This window comes from Alosa alosa, chromosome 11 (genome assembly GCF_017589495.1).
Source record: "Alosa alosa isolate M-15738 ecotype Scorff River chromosome 11, AALO_Geno_1.1, whole genome shotgun sequence".
NCBI lineage: Eukaryota > Metazoa > Chordata > Actinopteri > Clupeiformes > Clupeidae > Alosa > Alosa alosa.
Window position 1 is genome coordinate 5,760,578 of NC_063199.1, and position 12,011 is coordinate 5,772,588.

At 45.3% G+C, this 12,011-nt stretch overlaps 1 protein-coding gene across 1 annotated transcript in view; it reads right to left on the reverse strand.

The window, feature by feature from the left end:
* The window catches only part of LOC125303483 (RNA polymerase II elongation factor ELL), a 33,879-nt gene that overhangs the window by 17,717 nt on the left and 4,151 nt on the right, over positions 1-12,011 (reverse strand). The window lies entirely within an intron of this gene.

Below are 12,011 nucleotides of genomic sequence, written 5' to 3' on the forward strand. Positions count from 1 at the left end.
ACGCAACACAGGGTAAGTATTTGGGTGGAAACCGTCTTCACAAACATAAAGGGGAAAAAAATATATATCTTTGGCATCTGGAAAATTTCAGCCTGTCACTGAGTCATATATCAATGATTTCACGAAACTATGCTACCCTGATTGCCCCTGGTTGAACGTGCATTAACTTGACTGTGCCCCCCCTCCCTGGTGTTACTGTGCTTCAAGCAGAGCGGTTATGTAATACTGTAACTGATTTCATCTGGCCCAAAGCTGATCTCAAGTAAACTTACCCCTGCAGCCTGTTTGTTGATATGCGATGTGCCACAGGTGCCAGCTCAAAGTCCTTTGAAAGCGATATGAAAACTGGACTGGCCTTGTGGGGCCACGTTACTCAGCCTGGACAAGGATGATCTTGCAAACTGGGCAACACCATCTGTGTAACTCACTGCCAGCAGTCAGGAGTGTGTGTGTGTGTGTGTGTGTGTGTGTAGTTTCTCTCTCTCTCTCTTTCTCTCTCTCTCTCTCTCTCTCTCTCTTTCTCTCTCTCTCTCTCTCTCTCTCTGAGCGTGTCCATGCGCATGTGTGCATAGAGGCCAGTCTCTAAGAGCTCCTTGTTCATTCAGAGTCTACAGTATATCTCCTACATGTTCTATGCCTGAATGACAGCCTTCCCTGCTGCACATGTGGAGAACTCTTACTCATACAGTAGAGAAAAACACTAAAGACAGACCTAGAAACCTACTTTCATTCAAAGGAAACTAGTTCCACATACATGCTTGTTAAGCAACAGGTACTGTTGTGTCCTGAAAAAAAATGAGGAACTAACTGTCCTTCAGCAATAGCCTGAGGCTATAATACATACTGAAATTGATGGACAGTTTTGTAGAAGCAGTGTCCTAGATTCAATAGGGAAAGACTGTGTCCATGTGCCTTATTATGTCTCTATGCTGGCATCATTTTGGAAGGTAATTAAATTCAGCAATGTTAACATGCTGTCATTCTGACTGTTTTTTCTTCTTTTTGTTTGGAAAGAAGAATTATATGCATAATTGCAAGATGCAAATTAGATTTAGTCTTTCACTTGTTACATGCCACCTAAATAAATGTCAATTTAATAAACTCTTTTCAAGAGGCATTCAGACACAAGTGAACATCAGCAGCAGCGGCTAAATGATCTTTCCACCAGCCTTTTAGCAGAGTGTCAGTAGCGAGCCAGAGGCGCTTTTTTCAGTGTTTTTAGAGGTCTGTGTTGGAACAACTGAGGCAGTGGTTACGAGAGGGTGAGCATGGGCCTCGGCCTGGGCCTATGCCTGTATGTGTTTGTGTTTGTGTACGCATGTGTGTACGTGTGTGTGTGTGTGTGTGTGTGTGTGTGTGTGTGTGTGTGTGTGTGTGTGTGTGTGTGTGTGTGTGCACATGTGTGTGGTGCATGGGTCTTGTTGAGGGCAGTACCACTCCGGTCTCACTGGAGTCTTTGTCTGCTGAGGGTACACAGTGAGTGGAAAAGGAGCCAGACAGATTCTTCAGTGAGCTTGTTAACATCTAACTTCATTTGGCCACTAGAGGAAAAAAAGTTACAGCCAACCAAAACAAACTGAAATCATAAAAACAAAAGAAAAATCTACAGTAAATGTCTGCCTTAAATACAATTACAGTGAATATCAAACAAGAGATATGTGTTTAATAATATAATGTGTAATAACTACTCAGTTAAGTAATATTATTTATGAATACTTCGGTACCTCTTAGCCTTAAGTCATACCCTGGTCCACCCAAAGTTCTTGACGGACTAATACTTAAAGCACTACAAAATAAGCCGGCTAAATGCAGAATGTCTTTGGAGCCTTTTAGAAATACAAATGTTGGAAATGGAAATGTCTAACATGCGTCATGAAACATCAGGTTTGAAAGGCTATTTTGTTTAAATAGACCATGACCATGTTTTCATTTAGGCAGACATCCCTAAATAAGCTATTACTATGAACTGAACAAGAACACAAAAAATCATGGTTTTGTTTTTGTCCTTTAATTGTATGCTGTCTTCGGTTAATACCACACACTCACAGTAATGTTTCCCTTTTATTACGACCACTACAACAAACAGAGTCGCTGGGCCTTGGAGCTGCCTCTCCAGTTCTCTGTGGCGGCTGATTGATTCCCCGGCTCACTGGCGGAGAGCACACTGCCCGGGGCAGATGTGGCGAACAGGACTCTAGCTGTCACAAATGCCCAGTCATGCAGCACAGCCATAAGCAGTCTCTGTGGTGTGTAGCCAATAACAGCTCCTCTTCCAGCCTCGCAACCCTATCCCTTCCCTACCCCCTCTCTCCGCGCGCACACACACACACATACACACACACGCACACACACACACACACCCTGGCCCCCAACAGCATGCACCCTGACCCACCCCCATCACTGCTCAAAGCACAACATACACGGCAGCAACCAATAAAACCTATGGACTCTTCAGGCACCAGACTGACCGCTCTCGTGGTGACCTACTTCTATCCCCCTCTGAGATGCTGTGACAGCACTTTTTGTAGGTCTAATTGAGACCCATCATCAGCCCTCTTCCCTTCAAAATGCATCAGGGTAAATAAAGGGAGCCCAAGTCAACACTTTCCTCGGCCGTCATTGCCGCTGAGGTCTGTCCAAAGTGGTAGCTGTCATTTCCAAAATTACAAGCAACAAGTCACTGAAAGGGGCTCCAGAACTAGGTCACGGCACAGAGTTTCACAGTCGACAGTGATTTGTGTTTCAAACGGCTGCGCTCATTAACAAAAGCGCAGTGGTCCGCAGGCGAGAGTTTAGCTGAGGATTTACAGTCCTTAACCACTACTCTACCCCACCCCCATCCCCACCACTCTGTCTCAAAAAAAAAAATCTAACAACCTAAAAACAATGCTCCCACCTCACCACCATCGTAAGCCCCCCCCCCCCCAACAAACACACACACACAGACACAACCCCCCCATCCATTTCCAACCACCCTTGCCACCCCCATAGCCCCCCTGGCCAAGTGTCGCATTTGCGATTCGCCCCCCAGCCACCCCCCCCCCCCCCCCCCATCCCCAGGACCATACACACTTCACATTCTAATTCTAATCAATGTCACTCAGGTCAGTCTGTGACGAGGTCGACCTCTTTTATACACGCCTTCCTTCTCAATCTTCATAACCATATGCCATTTAACCCATTAGTTGCCAGCTCCGCTCTCCGGGGGAACATAGCCTTGCAGTTTCCAGGCTCCTGGATCACAACAGTGGCTTTTTACCATCGGATGGGAATAGGAGATTAAGGGCCCATAAAACATGGCACTGCTGCAACGCCAACTGGACACAGAGGAACACAGAGGAACACAGAGGAACACAGAGGAACACAGAGGAAAGGAATGGGGGGGACGTCCCTAGTGAGAGCGGCCACACTGACACTGACACTGACAATGCTTCCACGCCTTTGACAAATCGCCTCTCAGGGAACAAGTTAAATAGTATCATTCTGCGAGACAACATTTGAATTCTCACCCAGTAAAATACCATATGCCCTTAAGACACAGGTTTCTTGTGTGATTGTGACATAGGTCTTTTTTTCCTTTTCTGAAGATGAAATGCCACCAACGTTGGTTGGTGAAATAATATTTGATGCCTCACACATCATATCAGAAAGTATTGATTCAATCTTGCAGTCTCGTGTGTGTGTGTGTGTGTGTGTGTGTGTGTGTGTGTGTGTGTGTGTGTGTGTGTGTGTGTTTGTAAGTAGGGCCCTTGAAGCCATGATTCAACATGCTGTCTTTCATTAAGGCCCAGTATGGTATTATTATCACCACCTATCAACAGGGCAGAAATATATTTTACTCCATGCACACACACACACACACACACACACTACACTGTGTGCATTATAAGAAGAAAGCTAAACCGGCCTAGGTTTCTCTACTGTATGTACTAAAGACTACAGCATGCGGACAGAGCAAGAGGTACAGAGCACACACGAGAGAGAGCAAGTCAAAAAGAGAGTGTGCTCACAGTAGGCTAAGTTTGGCCCCAGGAGCAAGAGGCCGCTGCTGCCAAATGGCATCAGATTGACAATCCTCAGCACCTTGTCAGGATTAGTCCTCGACCCGCGGAGGGTGCGCAGTCACATACAATCGCTCCCTGTGTGGCTCTGGCTCCGGCCACATCTGCTGCGCCCCGGCCTGCGTGTGCGTGTGTGTGTGTGTGTGTGTGTGTGTGTGTGTGTGTGTGTGTATCTTTATGTCTATGTGTGTGTGTGTGTGTGTCTGTATCTTTATGTCTGTGTGTGTGTGTGTGTGTGTGTGTGTGTGTGTGTGTGTGTGTGTGTGTGTGTGTGTGTGTGTGTGTGTGTGTGTGTGTGTGTTTGTGTGTGTGTTTGTGTGTGTGTGTGTTTGTGTGTGTGTTTGTGTGTGTGTTTGGAGATGTCAAATACTTGCAGGCTGTTGTAAGGTGTGAACCGGACTGGAACAGAACAACTTGGCGGGGGCTTTGCCGTTGGAGAGGAGACAAAGGGCATGCTCAGTGGTGGCCGCCAAACATCTCCAAACAACCCCTCCGTAACCCCCCCGACACACACGTACACACACACGTACACACACACGTACACACACACGTACACACACATGTGTACACACACACACACACACACACACACACACACACACACCTTCACCCTCACTCTCCATGAGCACATTAAAAGTGCTCATACTTTTTTTTATAAGGTTATGTAATATACTCTAGCATCAGGCTGACGGTAAATGTCAGATGAACAGAAAAAAAAAACATTCTGTTTAATAGGGACACTCTAAACATTTTTTCTTTTTCGTTTTGTGTGGTGAATCACACATCTGTTAGGAAAGAAAGTCATATTATTTCAGGTGCTGTTTTTCACCAGTCTGCAACTGAGACTATGCTACTAGAAGACCAAAGAGACAACGGTTTTCAAGGGGCCTGATATAACCATTCCTTCCAGAGATTCTGTGTAAAGAGCACAGGCTTGATTTCATACAATACACCAAACATTTATGCGTCTTTTATAATGAAGACAAGACAGGTCAGGAAGAGGACCAAAATAAGTCGAAAATGTTTTTCAGCGAGAAACGAAGAAGAAATAGCCCTTTCATTTTCATTTCATCACGCGAGTTGCCATGGCCAAAATGACAAGGCTGAAATAGAGAGCTGCTATTGCGTGGCGGCGTAATTGCTGTGCTATAATTCTCTGCCTGTGCTCCCATCCACCTTCATAGGCAGCCCTGCCTGCTATCCATCTCTGTTCCAAGCCCAGTCCCACTCGCTCCCTCGCCCCCTCCCTCCCCCCCACTAAATTTAGACTGACTTTAACCGTAACAGGCTATGACCAAATTGCAACTGAAATTAACATTTCGGTCAAAGGGACTATGACTAAACACCCATCTGAGGAGGCCTGCCAGGGCAAGCGTTGTCTTCTGCCCTGCACTGACCGTGTCTCCACTGCCACCACTCTCGGCCATTGTTCCCCACTCGCCGCTTGCCGCGCGTCTCAGTCACGGTTTCCCGGAGACGTCTGCCTTTTGTTCTATCTGCTGAGCCACATGCGATGGCACGACGATGCAACTGTTTAATTCATGAACGACGAGGACATTGGGGCCTGGGGAAAGGAAGGGAAGGGAGGGGTGAAGTTTGGGGGTTGGGGTGGGGAGGCATCCTCGCCTCCCCAAATCAGTCCTGGCCCATGACACCAACAGACACCACTTTACCGTCCCCCTCTCTTTGGAAGGTTTTTTTTTTTGTCTCTTTTAAGCCACTCAAGCAAGAGGGATAGAGGATGGGGGGTTGGTTGGATACGCCCGAGAAATGGGGCTCACAATTGCCTCTCGTCTCCAGTGGGATCCTCTAGAGCAAGGGAATAGAAACAGCAAAAAATGTGAGCAAGCAAGCCAGCATTCCTCTCCATAGTTACCACCCACCAACAGTGACATTTTGGCTGCAGGTCAGAGAATGAAAAAAAAAAAGAGAGAAAGAAAATAGAAGGATGTGGCTAACAAGTGGCATTATGAGGGAACACATGATTACAAGGACAAACGCAAACAATAGATGATAATTCAGAAACAGGGAGGAGGAGAGGAAACCCTGCCATACAGCTGATGAGTTCCACAACGCCGCGTGCATTGTTGTTTTAACATGTGATTAAAGACTCTTCTGTGGCTCGTAACTGGAGAGTGCAACCCAGGCAATTCAGCTCCCTTCTTTCCCTGTTTTATATTGCGCTCTTCTGTCATTTCTCTTCAAAGAATAGAAGAGAGAGAGAGAGAGAGAGAGATTTGAAGCTAGTTCCTGTTCTGGAAGTCAGTTACACTTGTGGGGGTTGGCCAGAGGTGGGGGGGAGGGGGGTCTGTAGCGGTATGGGGGTGGGGTGGATGAGAGGTTTGGCAAGCGTGGAACTGGGGGTGGGGTATTGTCGGGACTGCTCCATCCCCTAAGGTATCGCCTTGGATGCCAAGCAAAATCTGCCTCTTCCCAGCACCTGGGGGCTGATCTGTCAAGCGCAGCACACGCTGGGTGACCATGGCTTGGCTATCCTTTCAAATGCCCCCTTCCCCTCTGCAACAACTAGATGGGGGGAGGAGGAATAAAAAGGAGAGGGAGAAGGGGAAAGAGAAGAAGAAGAAGAAGAAGAAGAAGAAGAAGAAGAAGGAAGAAGGCAGGACTACCGACAGCTTTGTCTTTCTTTCTTTCTTTCTTCTCCCTTCATTCAGACAGAATAAAAACAGAAGCTACCTCCTCCTCTTTTCCTCCTCCCCATCAGTTACTATAGTGACGGGGGATGAGGGAATTCCACGACCCCTTAACATGGGGGTGTATGATCATTTAAACACTGTAGTATGGAGCATGATAAAGCTGCGGATTCATTTGCTGGTCTGATTATGAAGCATATGTGTTTGTTTTCCACATGCGAGCCTTTAAGACATAACCTAAGCCTCTAAACATGATGGAATTAAAATCAGAATCACTCTCTCACTTGAAGATTTCATTTTTGGGCTTTGTTTTGTTTTTCTAAATCTAAATTCAGCCAGCCTTCGTTAGCATGCCCATGGCTTCAGAGAAAGGTTCAAAACAAGGAGCGATTACTGCAGAGTCGCATTGACAGATAAGCCCCGCTCGAACAAACACTCACAAGGACGGCCAAGCAGCCTTTCAAGTAAACACAAACAAGTCCATAATAATCATCTAAGAATCCAAACATTAAAACACCCATTCAAAAACACACTATAAGCTCATGTAAGCTCACTGCCATGTGTACACTGATAGACCTGCTCTGATACTTTCATCTGCAGTATCCTCTCAAGGACTGACACATCACCACAGTTAAACACAGCGCGTCACGGAACACTTCGCTTCCCTGGCCTTGTTTATTTACTGGAGGCTTCCTGGCTCGGCGAGTGAGGATATATGTTTCAAACGGACAGGATGAGAGGTGAAGAGAGGACGGGCATCACACAGACAAGAGCAACTGAACGCTTGCCACTAAATTCCCTCAAAAAACATCAGACGCACACAACAGCTTGCCTTTGGCGAACAAACAAGCAGAGGGATTTCAGAGACATTAAAAGATGCAAAAGATTAAAGGGTTACTTCTTAGAACACTAAATCCTCGTTATATTGTAACTCCATGGTAACCAACAAATGAGGTTCTGTGATAACATTCTGCAAACAACAACAATGGGAAAATGTTATATGAAATATTAAACCTAGCAGGTACCGTATATTACGAAGCTTGAGGGATTTATAACATTTTTAACTGACAGTCAGACTCACACACTGGCAGGTCGCAAAGACATCCTGAAAACATATGCTACCACTCATTCTCAGAAGTCCTGCCAAGCAGGCCAAAGCTAAGTACAAACATGGGGTCTCTCCAAAGCATGAAAGGATTAAAATCTCTCTGATGTTCTACCATCTCTTCCTGTTTTCATTTGATAAGGTCAGAAACACAATATCTTGTCAATACCCTGAAATGCACAGGGCCCATAAGCAGGTAAATTGCCTGAAGTGTGCATAATACTCCTGCTACAGTAACTCTCACAGACCACAATGTGTGTCAGCAAAGCCAGTGAAAGGAAAATGAACTTTTGACACAGCCAAATTGTGCTGTACCAAAAAAAGACGTTCCTAAATATAGGCCAAGTCTCATTACACTGGGGTGCTGTGGGTCTGCCTACACTCAGATTGGGATGGCTGACCCTCAGTAGGCGAAATGCTTTGCCAACCAAACCAGCAAGGCCCTGAAGAGAGGGGCAGGCATTGGTTGGCTTTTGCCGAGCTTGTCACATCTGGATGAATAGAGCGGCGTGTGCCCTTTCAGACACACGTGGGACAGACTACCCCCCCCCCCTCTCTTCTCTCTCCCCCCACATCTCCCTCAACAGTGTTACTGGGGACAGGCTGCTCTCCAACCACATTCCTCTTATTGTTATTTTAATGAGCTTTTAGAAGGAAATGCCACACACACACACACACACACACACACACACACAGGGAGTGGGGGGACACATGCACACAAATGCAAAGGCCCACACGGGTGGACACACACACACACACACACACACACACACACACACACACACACACACACACACACACACACACACACACACACATTCATAGACAGAGATGAGCACATATATGAATACACAACACACACACGTTTGCTCAACTCAATGGGGACAGTGTGAGGCCGGGCATGGCCTAAAGCAACCACACGTGAGTTGAGAGGTCTGGTGACTCCCAGGGACTGAGCAGAGGCACGAGGTTAGATGACACATTAATGAGAAGAGCATAGAGACAGGTGAGAGCTGTGGGAGGGAGAGGGAGGGAGGGGAGAGACCTAAAGGGAGGGGGAGAGAGAGAAGCAAGCAGTCAGAAATAGTGAGAAAAAGGGAAATAGGGGGAGAGAGAGAGAGAAAGAGAGGGAGGGAGAGAAAGAGAGATGTGGGAACATCTTTGAGAGGAATGCTCCCTAATCTATCTCTCACTGCATAGCCACCCTCACTGAAATCAATAAATAGAACACCATACAAAACACTACCTCCCAAAAACAAAACCTGTGATGTCTCTGGTCAACTATACCCAACCATAATGTAGAACCAATGGAATGTCTCACGATAGTTCACACAGTTCCGTTTGGTTCAGATAAATACTATTGCTTGCTGAGTTGTGCCTCAACCACTGCCAGGGCATTGTGTATTGTTGAGAGTGTGGTGCGTTCTCAATCAGCCAGCACTATGTTAGAAGTGGCTTGATGCTTTTTATCATGTTCACCCTTTTGTTTTGTTGCCCCCGTGATTTCTTTAAAAGAGAGGAAGTTATGGAAACCAGACAGGAAACTCTTCATTTACCGGATGAAGAAGAGGAAGAAACCGAAGAAGCTCTGGCTAATGTTACATGACAATATCAATCTGACTGTGGGATGTATCACAAAGACAATATAGTTATTCGCTGTGTCACAACATATTATCTCCAAACTGTACAACATCAAATGGCAGAAGAAGATCTGGGAACCAGTATCAGAACTGATTTTTTTCTCCAAACATCTTCAGCTCTCTAAACTCAGTTAGTCATAAACCTTCACTGGCTGGTCAAACAGGAGTGAAAAATCGCTTTGTTGATGGCTTCTGAAAAGCAGATGTCTGGAGAAGTGCACCCGGGATAATTAGGGCCTAAGGGCAAGTGTTTCCAGTAAAACAGACAGCTTTGCCAGCACCAAAAGAAAATGGGCACCAACATGTGAAATTCCAGCCTCTGAACACCCCAACTAAAACTGGATACAGTCCCCAATCCCTGGTGAGCATTTCAAAGCAATCCAAATTCCATAAAACCTCCAGGACCTAGAGTTCTTTTTTTCCTCACCCATTCCATATGAAAAGGATTTTTGCATACCCTGCTTCTGTTTTATACACTTTTGTTTCTCTACAGTTGCATCATCCATTTTTTTTCATTTTCTGTTTTTCCCCCATCTATCCCTAGATGGTATTATGGCATAACTCTTCTCTCACCACAGTAGACGATTAATCATCGCCTCTCAGACCTTCCATTTGATTTAATGTGAGAGACCTGCTTTCCTGAGTTATAACTTCAATAGCTACTCCACACTCTTCTCAAATGACTGCAAAAAACAATGGGCAGCGCCTGCTTAGTGCATCGCCTTTGGTTAAAATGAGATTTATTTCATTTACTCACAAGCCCTTGCTCCAATTCTGCTAATATGGCCAACCAATTTTGCCTTTATTTGTTTGTAAATGCATGTCGCCATGCTGTCCATTTTTACAAAGGTCAATAGAACATTATGTCATGCGTGGAATCAGGTATATTCCAAGCCCCAAGGCACTTTTTCCATTGCATAGTGCCTTCCGGACATTTTAAATCCTTGGTAGCAGGGACTAAAACGGTTCAAAGAATAAAAACGTAACCGAAAACGGGAACAAAACCAACTTCACTCGGTCCGGAGTGAAACCGCTATTTTCAATTTTAGATACTGATTAGTAAAGGTATTTATTGTTCCGATTAACCTTTCTTTGAATATTATTCAAAAGTCCATAGGCTTTTAAAGGCTCCTGCCCACAGAGATTTAAGCTTTAAGGCTGTGTGTGTGTGGGGGGGGGCTATAGTATTGTGCCACCAGCCATAAATCAATTTATAAAGACAATGTCATTTTTAAAGGAACGTTATTAAACGTTTTTCTATAACGTTTTAACCGGTTACCATTTAGAGAGGCCTCGGAACACTGGAACAGGAACGGAAAAATAATGTTTTTGCTCAGAATAAACCAAAATGAAAATCATTCTGTTTTCAGTCCCTGCTTGGTAAATCCAAACACTAATGGCCTGATTATGTATTTTTAAGATACTACAATGTGTGAAAGCTCAATATCTTCCTTCCTTGAGGGAACCTTCTAGTGTACACTTATACAGTGACCTGCTCCCTAATGATAGGTTCCCAAAGCACCCATAAGTCACCATTTCAATTTAAACACTGGAAATATTTCAGCCCCATGTTAGTGGCAAGTTCCTGGGACAAACAGAGACACCCCTGTGAACATGTTAAACAGAGACTGTAATTTCAATGGACATTTCCAGAAGCGTGGAACCGCTCTTGGACAACTCAGCGCCACCTTGCTATTACTACTAAGCATATGGGATTATTTTGTCTGTTTGAATTTGCATTTCTAATAGCTAGTCTTGAGTCAGCTTCATCCAAGAGACCTTCCCTCCAGATCACCAACTGCTTGTGTACGGTTAACAATGTCAGCTTCTGACGTTCCACAGCTAGACAGAAAAACCAGAGACTGCATTTGGCATGTGAGCTGCTTCTTTTGTATCATCTAAAAAATGCTGGAATGGTGACACACGCTTTAACCAAAGATGGAGAAAGCAGCCACTTCTACAATCACTACTGAAGTCTCTAACGTACATCCCCCCATCAAACACACATACAGACAGACACACACACTCACACATACACTCCCCACCCCCTCCCTCACAGTAACAGCTTAATCTGACCCCCTCCTGTAACGGCTCACATACCTCATTAAGGCGGCAGCCCATTGTCAGAGGAGGGGGAAGCTGACGCACATATTCGCTGCATCCAATTTGAATATGCAATGCACCAAACAGAGATATAATCACACAAATCTCAATCGGAAAATTGGAACATTTTCATTGCAAATATACAAGATTGGAACTTGACCACAGGTATCTCTGTAGCCAAATTTTTGACATTGTTGTGGGAAGTGTCTCAGTATGTGAGATTACTTTGGCACTGGTGCTATTGTTTTGAATCTGTAAGCAGTGTGTGTGTGTGTGTGTGTGTGTGTGTGTGTGTGTGTGTGTGTGTGTGTGTGTGAGAGAGAGAGAGAGAGAGCGCAAGAGAGAGAAAGAGAGAATGAGAAGGAACGTTCTTATGGCTACCCCCCTCCTTGTCGCAGGTCTTTCATGTCTGCACAGAGACAACAGGCACGGAGGCTCTGGGTTCCCTGGG